Here is a 13647-nt window from a genome sequence, read left to right as displayed (position 1 = left end):
ACATCACACAGGAACTTGTCCAGGCGGGCCTTGAATATCTCCAGTGTAGGAGACTCCACAACCCCCCTGGGCAACCTGTTCCAGTGCTCTGACATTCAAATATAGTTCTGTGGAATCTATAGAGGACAATTCAAATCCTCTTGAAATGCAGTTTCTGTTACAAAAAATTGAGTTGGTTTGGAAATCAAGGTGTAGTGTTACAGCCAGGTTGTGTAAAGTATAAGACAAGGCAGCTTTAATATGAGCACAGCTGCACTGTTGGAAACATGCTGCTGCATTGTGCACTGCTGCGAGCAGTAAGAGATGGCCTTGTGACACAGCTGCTGGAATCCAGGCATATTGTTGGGTTTGAGTATGATTATGGGAAGGTGCAGCTTAGTGTTCATTTTGAGACCAAAACATTATCGCCTTATGTGTGTCTATGTACTTTTTATCCATAGAAAGTGAGCAATTTAACAAAACAATTCCAAAGATTCTTGGCTGGGTATTCTTTTCACAATATATATCTGTTTTTTCCTTTCTCTGCTATGGGCAATATTGGGAAGGACCATGAACTCTTTTCATCATAGTTGTGGTAAAATGAGGCAATCAGGCTAGGAGAACTTAATGCACCAAGGTGTCACTGGTGTAAGTTCTCCAGACAGGCGACAGGTTTCGGAGCCTGTCACCTTATTAAAAAAAGTAAACTGAGCAAACCAAAACAATCAAAAACCCCAACCAAACAAAAAACCCCCACAAAAAAACAACCAAACAACAAAACTGATGAGCCCGCCCCCCTCCCCCCCCAAACAAAACAACACGCCAAACTCAAACAAACAAACAAAAAAAAAAAAAAGCCCTTTGCAAAAAAACCCAAACCAAAAAAACCCACCTACCCCACCAAGAAACAAGCCCTAGTGTGGCTATGGCCTGTTTGTGGAGAATAATTGTAACAGCTATTTTGCTTAGCTGGAGTATTTACTAATTGAACTAGGGAGAAGCACAAGCTGAATAGAACTGTAGGTCATTCTCACTGGACCTGAAGAGAGAAGGAATGAATGTTGTTGGATTGCTTACTGGAAAATTTGGAAGCCTCTTTGCAACAGAATGATTGGAAAGCCTACTGGTGAGGTGGTCTTGAGCTATAACACTACATTTCATCTGTTATCATATGCTTTTTTGTTCATGACAAACATTGTGGTTTCAAAAGAAAATGAAACAAAATGTGGCCTGCTTTAGTCTTTTCCATGGTTTTCTTCTCAGGGTCAAGTTGAAAGTAGAATCTTATCCTATTTGTTTTTTCATTTAATAATATCATAAAATAGTTAAGATTGGAAAGAACCTGAAGATCATCTAGTTTCAACCCTCCTGCCATGGGCAGGGATGTCATACCCTAGACCGTGTTGTTCAAGACTCTGTCCAACTTGGCCTGGTACACTGCATGGATGGAGCATTTACCAGTTCTTTGGGCAACCTGTTGCAGTGCCTCACCACCCTCATGGTAAAGAACTTCTTTATATTCAACACTGAACTTTCCCTGTTTTAGTTTAAACCTATATCCTGGTATAAGTAAGTGGGAAAACAAAAACTGACAAAGCATCAGTGAAAAATACCCCTGATCCCTTTTGTCTGGATGGGAGTTTGTAACCAGCTCCATTTAGCTCATACCTACTGTTTCTCATTCATTCCTGCTGTCTGTTCGGAGTCTAACAGATTTTTTTTTTTCCATACTGATGCTTTATCTGATATACTTTCCATGCCTCATTCACTTGCCATCATTTTTCAGCTGTAACAGCTTATTTTTTTTTTCTCTCCTTGATCTCTGCCTCTAAATATCTTTCTCCCGATGTCATTATTGCAAATACATTACCAACTAGTGAGCTTAAGGTTTTATTCAGATTTCACTTAAAATGAAGGTTTTATTTAAAAGCCTGTGGAAATGAGCACCTAAAATTAAATATTTAAACGTGGCATTTCAATGTGATATCTGCAAATAGGGCCTTATAAATGGCAATGAACTGGGAGGAAAGAGGTCTGTATTCAGGAGTGTTATTTGTAAAACTACATTATTATTTATTCTTCATGTATCATGTTTTGGACCAGAGGTGAAAATTTTGTTTTAGAGAGGTTGTGAAATTTTAAAATACATTTTAATTTCTTGAATGATGCATACAAATGTTATAATTATCTTAAAAATTTTTAAAAATACTTGTTGCAGTTTACTAAATGAAGTAATTTCTTCCCCCACCAAATAAAAAACAAAGGTTGAAGAAAAGAGCTTTTTTGGAAATAAGCACTTTGTTTGTGGGGTACTTTGTTTGTTTCAATAAAATAGGGAGTATAGTTGTTTCTAAACCACTGTTATTTTCCTTTTCTCTGTAAAACTAACCTTCGGCTGAATTGCAACATATGATCAATGTTGCCATGCAGCAGTCAATTCTTCCGAAGTTCTCACTGACATTTCCAATTGATCTGCCTATTGTAAGAGCAGGGAAGTGCAGGTGCTAAAGGGCAGGGAAGTGAAGGTGCTAAATTGCAGTATTGCCTCCATGCAATGCACTACTGAATTAAAAAAATACTTATAAGGTCATCCCTCAGTATTAGATGAAAGCAAGAAAATTCTTTCTCCTCATTTAATGTTGGCTTTCCCAGGGACAAAAAAAATAATAAAATTTATTGAGCCCTGCGAACAACCAGAATACCTTCAATATGCAACATACGCCTCATAGAGGGTCATACGGGCTGTATACTGAGTCTTAAATTCATTTGGATATCTTGTCATGCCAATTTTACAAAATGTTTTAAAAAGGTTGGACCTGAATGAGGGGAAAGAGATTGATTTTTGGTTTAGTTTGGTTTGTGTTTTTTTGTTGTTGTTTTTGGTGGCTTTTTGGTGGTGTTTTTTTTTGTTTGTTTGTTTGTTTTCCCCCCCCTTCTATTTCTGTTGTTGTTTTGTTTTAGCTGTCTTTCTTCAGTCAGTCCAAACTTTTCTCCATTTTCCTTGCATCAATAAGATCACTGGTTTAAGCTGAGCAACAATCAGAAGTGAAAGGAACCTTTTTGGTAAGCTATCTAAGTTGCCCCCAAGGTGCACTCCTTCTCTTCATTTTTCCTCAGTGCAAGATGGCCTGCTCACAAGTGCTATTGGGCATATCATAGTGACTTAGGATCAGAGGCAGCAAATTCCTTGTCAAAAGTACCATACTTACCTGCAAAAACCCAGGTCCATTTGTAAAGCTGTAGAAATTGTGTGGCTTATTCTTAAATGGATTCTTTAGGCAGTATCTGAACTTGTGGACAATTTATATCAGAGCTACTGAGTGATTTGATAAACAAAACAAAAGTTATTCCCCTCAGCTTATGAACCTGATAAACATAAGTAGTTTCAAAGAGTTTTTAATATCTTTATTCTCTTTTCTTTTTGTGAGAGCTCCTCATGCAGTTTGATTAATATATGCTTATTTTTGTTGGTTAAATGGAATGCAAACAACTTCCAGCCTATACTTGTAGCTGAAGGGGGCTTATGAGGATGCAGGAGAGGGACTCTTCGTCAGGGACTGTAGCAATAAGACAAGGGGTAAAGGGTTTAAATAGAAACAGGGGAAGTTCTGGTTAGATATAAGAAGAAAGTTCATAACTGGGAGGCTGGTGAGGCCCTGGAACAGGTTGCCCTAAGAGCTGGTAAATACTCCATCTGTGGCAGTGTTCAAGGCCAGGCTGGACAGAGTCTTGGGTGACATGGTGTAGGTAAGGCATCCCTGCCCATGGCAGGAGGATTGGAACTAGATGATCTTAAGGTCCTTTTCAACCCTAAACATTCTATGATTCTATGCCTAGTGCCATTCTATGAATCAATCAGTTCAATATATGGAAAACATTATGTGGTAGATATTAGCTATCTGTTACTGCGTTGGTTTGTTCTTGAATATTTTCCTGATGTTAGGTAATCTGCAAATTTTTGTCTTTGCTATATGGATCCACTCATAGAATGTTGTACCTACATACATGCCTTTATGAGCGTATGAGTACAAGACCTCACATAATTGCACTTCATTATGTATGACATGTTTGTAAACTTTAGTTAACACAGTACAAAACTTAAATTTAGAAGTTGATCTTCCTGCATTTGAGAATTTGTATAGTGAAAAGCAGGTTGAACGAGAGCTTGAACAAGAAAACTTGAATTTTTTTGAGGCTGGGGAACACTTTTCTGGCAAGGAAAGCCAGTTTTCACTGCTTTGTATCTCTTGAATATGTAAAATGTCTAGAATAGCATGTGTCAAATCTGTCCAACAAGTTTAATATTAACAAAGTGTAAACCCTTAAAAGTACTTGCTGAGATTATAATGCAGTTGCTATTGTCAGATAAAAATGATGCTTAATGGGTAAATTTCCTCTCTGAGAATGGAAATGATAGTTATAGTAATTAAGTGGGACACCTTTGTCAATATATGATCTTTAGCTTCATCATACTCTTTCATTATTTTCCCTATAATTAGAATTTTAATCCATGTATTTGTTCCTTTTAAAAACATATTAGCATTGCAAGGCATTCCTATTGTTTTATTGATTTATTATGTGTATCATGAATGACTCCTGAGGAGCATAATTCTGAAGGAAAATGTTATTTAATTCTATACAGATAGTTAGGGATGAAGCCAATATTGTGCAGCTTTGTTATGAGAAGACCTATTTCTTCTAATACCAGTGTCACCCCAGAAAGCTTCTCATCTGCTATGAGAAAAGAAAGATTATTAGAACTGACTGAGTACTTGGCTTTTCAAGACTTTTATATTTCTTGTAATTATTCCTTCTAAATTTCTATGTGCAGTGCGACTTCAGCTGAAATCCTGTTTGCCCTGTTAGTGTGATACCAATTTATAAAACAAGTTGTTTCCTTCAATTGTTGGAATAAAAGTGCTATTAGATATTTAAACAAGATACCTCATGTGATTCTTTTTATTCTTTTATTTTGGCAACAGGAGACATTGGCAGATATCTTCATGTGGTGTTCCATTACGCATGAGTTTTAACAGATGTACTTAAATTTTAATCAAATGGAAAATCTAATCTTCCTGTCTACACATAAGTTTTTTTCATAGTCATTGCCAAGGTTTTTATGGTTTGGGAAGGGGAGAATATTTTAAGAAAGAAAAAAAACCCCACAACCTAAAGAGGAAAAAAAAAATTCAATGGGCTACCAACCGGTATTATATTTTTCCTGTTCACTATATATTTTGGCATTTAACTTTTGCAAGAGATGCTACAAGAGATGTTTTAGTAATCATAAATTGCTTTCTCTGGGGTTTTCTGTTAAAGGTAAGGTAAAGGAATAGCATGAAAGCAGCCTGTATGTTTTATAGATTACGTTATTTTTTTTCTAAAAAGAGCTGTACTAACCTTCAGTATCAAGTGGCAAAAACAGATTTTCCATATGCTTCTTATATATGTGTAGATATATGTGTATATTATGTATATATACTTTTTTTTCCCCTGCATTTTCCTTGGGTTATAATCACATCAGGTGTCCAGACCTTAGGCTGAGGAGATTCTCAAAGGAAAAACCAGGATGCCACAGGAGCTGATCCAGTGGGTGGTAGTCTTCCTTTTGAGTCAGGCCTTGGCGTGTGATTCTGGAAGGAAATATCTGAATGAGAGAGAAAATTGAAGTCTATCAGTAAGGAAGTTAGCCGTGTTGTCATAACCTCCATGCATGTCAGTAATAGCAGTAGATTAAATTCATCTTAGATGAACACCCACTTTTAAAGAGGTTTTTAATTCTGTGTATAGAGGGTTTCCTTTGTTTTGATCAAATGATGCATCAGAAGGAATAAAAAACTTAGAATCTCCATTTTCAAAACAAGCTAAGAACAGTTGCCCATATGCAGGACTCAAGTGTTTATGATAGAGAACAGAGGTCTGCGTTTCTCAGAGCTAACTATCTCTCCATCACTCTGCTCATGGAGACTGTCTGTACCGTGCAATTATATACCACAAGTCTCCCTGATTTCCTTGAAGAAACTCAAAAACTGCTCACCAGCAGCTGCTGAAAATGATTTTTTTAGAGCAGTCACCAAGGTGGCTTTTCCTGTCTTCAAAGATGCAAACGCAGGCATGGTGACCTGTGCATTCACAATATACATGAGCTGGCAATGAAAATGTTGGCCTAGCAAAAAGTATCTAGAGTTTTCATCTTAAAGAAACATATGCAGTAAAACAAGACAGGTAATTGTAGCATTGTACTATCTGGGTTCAGGCAAGCTCTGTTGAAAAAGATTAAAACTTTGGGAGTTCATCTTCAAATACCTTCTTTAGCTAGGTTTCTAGAGCTAGTCTTGAAGAGGGAACCTTTGTTTGTCACATCAGATATTTTATATGCGAAGTGTGATCCAATAAGATACTATGTGTATTTTTGTTTTTATTTTTTTAATTTGAAATGTAGCTGGTTACATTTCCTCTGGAGGTATAATAATAATAATAAATTACAAGTAAGAAGATCTTTCCCTGAGGATAAGAAGTTTAGTTCTCATCTTTACCACAATTTTTGCTGGGAATGCTGATAAATCTGCTTGTGTCCACAGTTTCATAAAGTCTATATTTAACCTCTATGTAGAATTCATGTGATTCTGTTAGATGCTCAGATACTATGGCAAAGAGTACAGAGGGCAGCCTCACAGAATGACTGACCTGACAGAATATCTGTGAATGGTTGTATGAAGGAAAATAGATGCATATCAAATTAAGTGTTTACCTTCGTGTAGGGGCCATCTTTCTCAAAAGTATTGAATTTGAGTATAATTTCAGGGTGATTCTTAATACAGTGAATCAAGTTTTCATAGTAAAAGTTGGCAACACTTCATGAAAATCAGTGTGCTGTAATCAAATAAACTTTCTATTGCATACATGAACTGAGTATCTGCCTTATGTTTAGTGTTTGTCACATCCTTGAAAGAAGAGGTGAAGCCAAAAGGTCGACATTGTCAGGTAAAACGGGCCCCTTATTTTGTGTTATCACAATGTATGTAGTAATGAGATCTGGAAACTGGGACCAGGTGTCCAATTCCAAATGTGAAAGGGAATAAATTGGGCTATGCCAGCAAAAATCTGTGGTGGGGTCAAAGGAGGCCTTTCTGACTCAATAATCTTAGATAAGTAATTACCAGAACAAGAAGTGGAGAAAAATAAGTCTGAGGACATGGTATAGCCAAGTATATTTGTTCCACTGAATATATATATGTTTGTGCTGCTTGAAATGGTTCTTTAGTTGTCAAAAGGCCTTCTGATTTGCTTACGTGTGCAGATTACCTTAAAGGTAATTGAATATAACTGGTGCTATTTCAATGAATAACTTGACTAGAATTATTTGACATTTAGCACGAGGTTTCTGTGTTTGTCTAGGAGAGGAATATGTTGACATCTGTGCTTCTAAGGAGCTCTGGTGTATGCCAGTTGGCATGGGTTGCTGTGTTGAATAGAACATTAGTTCACTTGGTGCTGATCTGCTAAAACTGAGGCATGGATTATGTGTACACTAACAATTACTGACAAACTCAGAGGGTTATACTATTAATCCAAATCATAAGGCTTGCTATTTTCCTGTCTACAGTACACATTGTAGCCTGTAACAGTCACCATGCTGTGTTAGCTTGCATCTGAGGGTTCCCTTGAGTTGTATGAAAGTATGGAATTGTAGGAATTGCTTCTCTGCACCATTAGCTTGAATCTGCAAACACTTTCAGCCAGCTCTGTGGGCTGTAATGCATCTTTTTTCCTTAGTTTTTTGTCCAGATTACTCTTTTCCTAGGAAGAACAAGAGACAATGGATTTGGTGTGTCAGCTTTTGAAGGTGATAGATGGTGTAGATGCATCAGCCTGGCTGCATCAGTGTCTGCTCAGCAGTTCTGTGGTGGATGGGACAGAGAAAAGAAACAGTGAGAATGTTTTTTCCTTTTAGTGTTTAGTTTCCAAATAGATCCTGGGTATTTCTATCAAAATTGACAAGGGCTAGTAGAGCAGCATGTAATAAATTCTGTAACTATATATTACATTATTTTGACTTATACCAGTGCCTGTAAGAACTGTTTTCTATTAATATGTAGAATGAAACGGGTCATATTACATTGAGAATGGACAACCATTGCAACTTCTGTGACCAGTTTATACAAATGCTGTGCCTGAAAATCTATGCAAGGTTTCAATCAATCCATTTAGTGGAATCATGACTAATCCCAGTCCTCCTTTTTAAATATGATTTCTTGAACTGAGATGGAAAGAGTGGTAGTGATGGAAGGTGGGCAGGAAATGGGAAAGTTGCTTAAATTAGCAGCTTCTGGACTTCATGGTATTTTTGTGACACTTCATCACAGTATAGCCAGAAGCTATAGCACAAACCCAGCAGACCTGAATCTCACAAAAGAAAGGACTAAAATCAAGTCTAATTAGCTCTTATTCATAAAAAGGAAAAAAATAAATGTTTGCAGACATACTCTCCTTCAGAACACTGCACACTGAAATGTTTACAGCCTGTAAACTAATAAAAATAGGTAAACACCAGGCCATCACCATGCAGCTTGCTGAATGGGAAGGGTAAGGCTTATTTCTTTCACCCTGAAATGATTTGAACTTTTTTGTTGTATACCTTTACTGGTCTTAGAGAGAAAATAAATACACTCAGCTCTTAAGCTAGTTTAGCAACATAAGGCTCACTGGGTTGCATGTGGGACACAGTATTTTCTGAGGAGGAAGAAAGACAACATTTGAGCTTTTTTTGTCTTTAACTGGCCTATGGATTTATTTGAACTTTCCTGGGTTAGCTGGCAACAGCTTCTCCCAGTGTGGTGATCATTCCTTACTCTGACTTCATGGAAAAACTGTTTCCTCTAGTGAGCTTAATTAAAAAAATGAGAACTAGAAAAACTCTTCCATGCCCCAAAAGACAGCTAGTCCAGTGCTAACAGTGCAACAAGACTCTGACCCTTTAAATGGGGAATAAAATTGTGCTAGGGGATTCAAGGGGGAAGATTAGTTTCTTTTCTGGATGGTCTGACATTCAGAAGATAAGTGTTATATCTGTTCCTCTAAAAGCAGACCACTAATCCTGCTACTTTCCCTTTTCCCAGCCCCAAACAAAGGGACTCCTTAAAAGGTTTTCATTCCCATATTTCTCATTTGACCGTTTGACCCAGAAAGCTATTTCTTTTCATTTGATACTTCGAAAATTTTTATGTGTGTTTCCCAGATCTCAACTTTGAAATCAGGCTTGAACACCCAAATCTTTACCGGTTTCCATATTGCTTTAAAAAGGCCTACCGTTACCATGGGAAAGTGTACTAAGTAAAACATGAACACTTTTGCATCAGTTTTCTTCGAGCAAGTCATGTCAAGAACACACACAAAATGCACACAGATACACCACACCACTGCCACCACCCCCCCCCCCCCCCCCCCCCCGCCCTTGAAACTGATATGTTTGTCTTTATGCATTTTTTAAACTCTTAACATTTTTGTAATCTGGAAAATTGAGGTATGGAGGAGTAACTAGAAGATCCTGAAGCAGAAGGTCTGTTAAGGTGATTACTGAGTTTGCTGCAGACTTATGTGCAGTTGCCAGTGCAATTAACTCTAAATACAGTGCTTGGGTATCTTCTCCACCAACAAGACTAGACAGAGAAAAGAAGCGGTTTTGTTGTTTGACCCTTGTCCATGTATTTTAAGCCATTATTAACATACCTTCTTATTTCTCTTATCACTCGTTTGGTATAATTGGTTTTGATATACAGTGTGCATCATAAACAAAGAATTTGAGTTAGCGCATTTATTACAAAAGGACTTCTCATCTGCATTTAACAGTATTCATAAATTGTAGCTGACTCACATGTGCTCCCACAACAGAGGGACCAATAGATTAGAACTCAGCTGGTAATGTGACTCATGAAATATTGTATCAATACTAAATTGTCTTCATAGGGCTTTTACTAAACAAATGCTGCTTCATAAAGTAAGGCTCTTATGTGCTTCCTTCTGAGCAGATTTAAAAAACATTCTTTTCTCTCAAGTCTTACTGTGCAAACCACATAGTTCTCTCTACTGTGATCTGTTTTGTAAAAGTAGCCTTATTAATTGAGGATGTTTTTCAGTATTGCCAAAAGGTCACTACAATCAATTATGGACAATATTTGTAAAGAAGAAATCTTGTCTATAAGGCAATATATCCTAAGTTGTCTAATTTGTTCACTGTAATAAGACCATACTCACTTATTGATTAATCTTTGTTGCCTGCTGATTCTATCAGGAAGTCTCTTAATTTAATGGAATATCATATACAGAGTTGGCTCTAGGTGATGTATTATAAAAATATTTATTCCTAATATTATAGTGAATGTGTTCAACCAGAGGAGATGATTTTTCCAGGACAGACCATTCTGATTTGTTATGGTAAGCCTAGGACTGAAAATGGAACCATATTTGGATTTGAAACATGAAGAGTAACATGACTGAGTGCATTCACCAACACAGAAGTTTTTCTGTTTTGATCCAATTTGTAAATCATTACCGGATGTATTCCATTCTAAAGTCTTAATGTTATGCAGTTATACTTCATTGTGGATATATAATGCATGGATATAATTGAGCAAAATCAAACTTATGTTCTGCGCCAAAAAACTGGTTGTGGATTAACCTAAAATGGTTCCAAGCCTATATCTAAAAGTGTAAGGTTTGGTTACTTTTTGGAATCATTAAAAGGAAGCCTAGCATATTAAAATTAATTCATCTTCATATGCTTTATATAATCAAGATTTTTATCTTGTCACACTTGTGATTTGTAGGACACAGAGAAGTGGCAAGAGCTATGTACATAGATGATGTTCTGAGTTATGATATAATTATCATTATCTCTGTTGGCATGAATGCATCATTTCGACTAAATAATATGCCTGCCTTTGCTGTGACTCTGTGATTCATTTGTGTTCTTTTGTACTGTAGTTGATGGAAATGAGCCACATTAAACTGCCCGCCTGTTCATTGTGTGCATATTTAAGCGTTTAAAATGTCTCAAAAATCCATTATCACTCTATGACAGAAATCTGAGAAAAAATGTGTGAAAAACTCATAAACACATAGAACTGGAACAAGTCTATAAATTAACTTTTGACAGATATATCTAAGATTTAAGTTGAAATTTGCATTGGAATTCAAATACAATACTGCTACATTTTAAATTGAGGAGAAATAATTAACTACTGATGTTGATTATCATTGCTAATATTATAAAGCAATAATGTTTTTCCAAAACTTATGAATTTTCCAATAAATGAATACTTGGTGATCATAGTATCTGCTGTTAAAATACTCAGTAGGGCCACAGAATCAAAGGGAGAAACACAAGAACACAAATAATTTTCCATTAATCCTTACTTCAGTATTTAACTTGGTAAAGTTTTAAGTGCTTCTTTTTGCTGTATAAAATGCTCATAGCGTGATTTCGTATGTTGCACATCTCACTGTGAATAGTAAAATTGAAAGAATGAAACCAGGCCCTAATTCTGCTACCATTTTTGCACATAGATTCATTTGTATTATTTTTGGACGTTAAAATTTACTGTGATATGTAAAAGTATTTAAAAAGAAAGAACTTCAGTGACGGAACAGGTTTTATAAAACAGTAGTACCACATACCAAAAATGCCAGGCTTAACACCAACAACATGTGCCATGTCTGCAGCACTTTCAAATAACAAAACAATGTTTTTACCAGAGGGGTACTTAAAGTCACAAATTCAACTAACACATCCATTGGGAATAAGAACGTAACAGTTCTCTAAAAATTTTAATATGTATATTGATTCTTAGTGTATTCTGGAATGTGGATTCAGGTTTTCCGGCTCTGGAAATCTAATATTCAACACATGGCCACCTGCAATTTTACCACAGTGAAATTTTTGTGCCTTTCCCCAGGGAAAACTCGAGGCATCATAGATGTTTTCTGGTTTACACATGCTATGTAGATTACACCTTAAATACGTGACATGCAGTTTAAATCTAGAAGATTTTTAGCACTAATATTGGTGACTTGAAAGATACTGTATCAAAAATTTTGAACACATTTATGTCGTAATCACAGTTACTGGAAATACAGCTTTTTTGCTTTGCTGCAAAGTAAATAATGCATGGAAAAATAATTCTTTGACATATATGGAGTAGTTCCCATAATTCTTCTAAGCAAATTGGGTTTTATTTAAATTAAACCAGTTGTCTGCATTATTTTGAATTAGAACTTACTGCCATGATATATTTAGATTTTCTTATATTTCTTTTGACCGTTATACTATACACAGTTCCATTATACCTTTTTATGTCACTGACCTGGGCAGCTGCATAAGGTTTCCCAGCAGTTACATGCAAAACACCTTTTACTCCAGTGTCTATGAAGGCAAACTATGGTGATGTAAAACAGCTTGTGAAAGTGGATGTCTCTTTGCATATGTATATAGAAAGTGTACCTACAGCTGTTAGGCTGACAAAGAAAGCTTGTTACTACTGAAGTTCTCTAATATAGATCAGTAACATCATGCTCATGCACTGAGGTTCTCTTGTGGATTTCCATGCAAGTGTAACTGTGGATGGTGAGCCACTATCCTTAGTGTACTCTGGTGCAGGTTGGAAGAAACCCAGCTTCAATCTGTGGACATTAGCATATTAACATAAACTGAAATACAAGTAAGCAGCTGTCAGCTTCAGCTACTCAATTACTAGATATTAGAGAATCTATGAGCTAAGTGCCAAAGGTGGAAAAAATTTTCAGTGTGTCATACAATGTGCAATAAACTGTTTCGTGTGCTCTACATGTGGGTTGCTACGATGCTGAGTAATTTGACTGACTTATTTATCTAGTGGCATGTGGCTGATCTTGAAAGCAGTTCAGTCACATACACATGGTGATGCTTCGGTTGTTTTCAAAGGTCTCTGTGTGGGTAGCAAGCTATCTCCCACTGTCCAATATGGTGGTGATGGCAAATGTGATGGGTAGATAGATGAATGTTAGCAATATTCATGTTCACCAGTATGTTATTGTAAAAATAAGAGTGAACTTAGATGATTCAATTAGCTGAGAGTGAAGTGACAAAATAGGGATGAACTGTATTCCATGTGCAGGGGAAGGGCATCTTCTAGGGAAAGAGCGCCACAGGATACTACAAAGATCTTACAGAAGATTTATACCTGTCTTGCAACAATTTTATTGAAGTTGATATGCTGTGGATGCTGGACTTCCACTCACTTCAGCATCATTCTGCCAACTGTATCAAAGAAGGTGGCTGTAGACCGAGTTCCTAAGTTACATTGATGGTTGAAATCTGTCAAGACCTGAAATAGAGTCTATCAGTGTTAAGACTGCCACAAGCCTACAAGGAAGGGAGTTTTGTTTAACATTTTCTGTTCTTGTTTTTTTTTAGAAAAAAGTGTTAACTACAAAAGTTGGAGCACAATGAAATAATTTAATGTCCGTCCGACAAATTTACTACTGATTAGGTTAATGTGCATTAGTCAGGAAAAAATACGCTATTTTCATCATAGTAGTAACCTAAAGATATTACAGAGTGTAAAAAAAGTATTTTCATATTCTTTACTGCATTAAAGGATTGCATAATGTAGCAATCCAAAGGAAAATAAA

Source organism: Lathamus discolor, chromosome 3 (genome assembly GCF_037157495.1).
Source record: "Lathamus discolor isolate bLatDis1 chromosome 3, bLatDis1.hap1, whole genome shotgun sequence".
NCBI lineage: Eukaryota > Metazoa > Chordata > Aves > Psittaciformes > Psittacidae > Lathamus > Lathamus discolor.
The sequence above is the reverse complement of the archived record's forward strand: the minus strand, read 5'-3'. Positions refer to the sequence as shown.